Genomic DNA, 4,464 nt, shown 5'->3' with positions numbered 1-4,464 from the left:
AGGCAGACGCTTGGTGTGAGGGTCTGGGGGGACCCTGCATGAAGCCTGTAATCCCCATCACGAAGCCACACGGGAACAAGACATCCTGCTGTCTGTCTGAGGTTCCCCCCTCCACATGGAGCAAACAACTGTGCAAATCCCCTGTCCCCTCTGGACCTAGACTCCTGCAGAGCCTGATGCTTATCTCTCCCAGGCTGGATGTTCCTGCTTCCTCCAGGCACTTGGTTTAGCATAAGTCACCGCAGGGTCATGACACCCATGATACATCCCACTCATGAACATTGCAGCAGCTTTGGGCAGCCTGACTGGCTCAGGCATGTGCTGCATTGGGAAGCAGCAGAGGGAAAACCTCTCCAGAAAGTCACTGGCACAGCCCCAGCCCAGCACCATCAAGGAGCTGCAGACCTCTGCAGCTGTGGGCAGTGCCAACACAGGGAGGAAAAACACCAGATGCAAGAGTGACATCCCACTTGGAAGGACACTGAGAGCCCCTCACTGTCAGAAGCCGTGTCCCGAGGTTTTACAGCCTGGACAGGGACACCGGAGCTCTGGAAGCAGAGGCTCAGCCAAAACTTCTCTGGATCTGGCTATGTCGGAGCATCTGAGGGAGAGAGGACACCTCCTGTGTTATCCAGGCTCCTAGAACTGCTGCCAGTCAATAAAAACCAGTGAAGGGTTTCATAATGTCTATGCCTGGACAGACAAACAGGACTTAATGAAACCTTTATTTTAAAAATATGGTTTTTAATTTAAATGCAAATTGGGTGCTGCATTAGCTGTGGGTCACTTGCACTGACACACTGCTTAATTAGCAGGGATGAGGCTCAGGAAGCAACAGCACAAATGGTTGGCCCTTTCCTGGGCATTTATTTTAATTAAAAATTTCAGGACAGGATCAGTCCTGCTCTACAGAACAGCTCCTCACCCAGTTCAGCCAGACCTTTCCCAAGCCATGCATACTGCCAGGGATACTCTCAGTAGGCTGCTAGCTATTAATGGAGCAGGGCACATTTATTTCTGCATCTCAAAATCCCTTTTGGCAAATCACAAATCACAGCACTCTGCTCAATAGATGCTCCTGCAACATCCAGCATCAGGCAAATGGTGCCCGTGATAAATCTGTGCAAGGACAGCAGAGATGTTTCCAACTGCTGGGGCGAATTACATGGATAAGTCTTCAGAAGACATATTAAACCTAATGTGAAATTAAACCTTCCAAGTGATGAGCAGAGCAGTTATCCTGTGTTACATCCAAGTTATGTGCAAGAGGATCTTGTTCAGAGAAGATCTGCCTTTGCCAAGAGAGATGAGCTGGAATGAGAGCCCTGATCCAAGAGAGAGGAACTGGAGTCCAGAGCCCTGACTTAAGAGAGATGAGAGTTCTGATCTCTGGTCAGGGCTCCTGGAATGGAGCTTTAACTCTTCCCTCAGCCCAGCTCTGCCTTGTGTGAGACAAATCCTGACTTGAAACATCACCAGGAGATGGAGGGGGCAAAGCAGGGGTGACCCTGCATCTGTGCCTGTCAATAACCACTCAGGGTTCAATCAGTGCCATGTCCCTCACAGAGCAGATCAATGGTAACTCATTGGGAGAAAATGAGATAAACAGTGGCCTTAATAGCGCTCCATTGCCCTCCAAATAGCAACCCCAGCCAGGAGGTTGGAAAGGAAAAGGCCCTTGGATTAAAGGACATACTCTGAGGTTGTCCCTTCTCTGCTGTTTCATCCCATTTCCAGCCTGGTCAGCTCAGAGCAGATCCAGAACCAGCTGAGTCAGACACAGAAAGAAGCACTGGGTGGGAGCCCAGGGCCTGGTGTGTGCCAGGTCTCCGGGGGGCTGTTCCCTTCCTCCCTCGGTGCCCATAACCTGGAGGGCACAAACTCACCCATCCTCCTAAAGGGTGTTGGAAACCTCATCTCCAACGAACAACGGGAGCTAACCACCCCTTTTCTCACCTGGGGAAGCCCAGGTGACCATTCACGGCATGTTCACATGCCCATCACCGCCTGCAGCAGCAGAGATCCCTGTGCGATTCCTGCCATCATCTGCTCCACATTGCTGGGACTCGGTGCTTCTACACCACCAATGTCTGGCTGGAGGCAGCTGATGCTCTCCGGGCTGGTGACCCCCACTGCTGGTGTTCCAAGTGAGCCACTTCAGGGCCAAAGCCATAACAATTAGGATTTGGAGTTTATTTGTTCCCTATACTTCTGTCTGCCTATGAATATGTGGGTTCATTCTGAAAAAGGACCCTGTGTATCTTCCAGCTTCCTATGTGTAGAGAACAGCAGTCTGGAGTTCAGGGAGTTCCCAATGCAGGTGACAGCCATGGCTGCCTTGGGATTGGAGCCCAAAGCCCCCAAGGCTGGGGGTCCCATGGACCCAAGGACTGTCTTCTCCTTCCAAATCACCTATTTGCTTATTTCCTTGCTAAGCCACAGACCTGAGGGACTTGGGGCTCAATTTAGCAGCAGGTGAAGCCATCAACCCACAAATGAGGGGGTAACTTTTCCAAGTGGGAGTCTGGAGGGACCCCAGGGACACACGGGGCTGCTCCCAGAGGGGGATTCACCCAGCACCCTGCCCCTGCTCCCCTCCCCAGGTGACGCACCCCTGCCTGCCATGCTGTGCTCACCAGCTCCATCACTCCACGGTGCCCAGGCTCATGCTCACAGCACCAACCATCACACGTGAGCCTGGAGACTCATCCAAAGGGGCCACAAACTCCTGCAGGAGGGAAGGAGTGGAGGAGAACCTGGCAGGCAGGAGGGAAGGTGCTTTAATGAAGCATCCAGTATTAAACCACTGAAGGATTAAAGCGAGGAAGGACTAGGATCCTCCACAAAAACCCAGTCATTAGTGAAGCCCGAGGGTAAAGGCAATTGTTTTCTGTTTTTTTCATGTCTTTGATGACCCAGTTTTTCACTCTCATCAGCACCAGGCTTGTGTTAATTTTTAAATATGCTTGGGTAGCTGAGAACATTAACTATTCATGATCTTATCTGCAATAGCTGTTGGCTCTGACACTGTGCCAGGGAGAGCTGAACTTGCCAGGGAAGGCAGTAGCTGGTTTTTCCTGAGCATCTTGTTGAAATGATCACAGGAGTGGGGTTCCAGAACACTCCTGGATAAATCAAGACTTGTGGGGCAGGTTAGGATCATTGAGTCCATTCTCCTGCAATTGAGGTGGCTTGAAAATACTTAAGAGCACACAAAAAGCTGGGATCTAGGGAATGCTGTGGACACTCTGTATGCTTCAGCTCCAGGGAAACCCCAGTATGGTTTATAAGTAAGGGAGCCTCCTGAGGTGCCAGGTGACTCTGGCTGTCCCCTGCCCAGCCAGGTACTGTCCTAGTCCAGGCAGAGGCGGGAGGAATCCCTGGTTATCAGGAATGTGAGCTGATAAACCACAGAATCATGGAATGTTTTAGGTTGGAAGGGATGTAAAAGCTCATCTCAGTTCCACCCCCTGCCCATGAGCAGGGACACCTTCCACTATCCCAGGTTGCTCCAAGCCCTGTCCGACCTGGCCTTAGACACTTCCAGGAATGGGGCAGCCACAGCTGCTCTGGGCACCCTGTGCCAGGCCCTCAGCACCCTTACAAAGAAGAATTTCTTCCTAATACCTAATCTAAGCCTTCCCTCATCAGTTTAAGGCCTTTCCCCCTTGTCCTGTCACTACATGCCCTTGTGCAAAGTCCCTCTCCAGAATAAACATGGAAGTCAGTGTGTCTAGGATGGGGGGAACAAGGAACACACAGCTCTTGGGACCCCTTTCCCTGGATGTAAACATTTCTGTCAGCAAGAGCAGGGGATGAAACAGCTGCAGAAGCTCAAGTTAACCTGGGAAAAGCTACAGTGCTGAGATCTGGGAACAGGTACAAGAGTTGAGAACACAGGACAGAGCACAGGAGAACAAAGGTGATTAATTATCAGAACATCAACCAGCAGAATGCAGTGAGAGAAGAGTGAGTTATTCAAAGGAACAAAAAGCTTACGCTGGTTTTCAGGAGGGATTGGGCTAGCAGCACCTCCTGCAGCCAGGAGGTGGGAGATGTTCCCACCACCTTGCACTGACAGTTCGTTGCTGGAAAGAAAATCTCCTTTTTGGAGGATCCAAAGTGCAGGAGGACAGCATTGGAGAAGCAGGAGAAAAGTGTGGGGAGCACAGTGATCTGCAAGGCTCCTGGCCCAGAGTCAACACCACCATGGAAGAACTGTCCCTCCCCCATTTTCCAAAAAGGGTACAAGTACTTCCTGCAGGAAAACTGAAATGAGAATCACAAAATCAGAGAATGGTTGAGATGGAATCACCCTCTGGAGATCACCTTGTCCAAATCTCAGAGTCCCAGGATCATGTCCAGTTAGCAAAGTTTACTCTATTTTTAACCCCATGAAAATTAAATATCATAGGATAAAATATAATTATTCAATTTGCAAACTAACAGAGTTACACTGAATGC

Source organism: Corvus hawaiiensis, chromosome 24 (assembly GCF_020740725.1).
Source record: "Corvus hawaiiensis isolate bCorHaw1 chromosome 24, bCorHaw1.pri.cur, whole genome shotgun sequence".
NCBI lineage: Eukaryota > Metazoa > Chordata > Aves > Passeriformes > Corvidae > Corvus > Corvus hawaiiensis.
Note: the sequence above shows the minus strand (reverse complement) of the source record.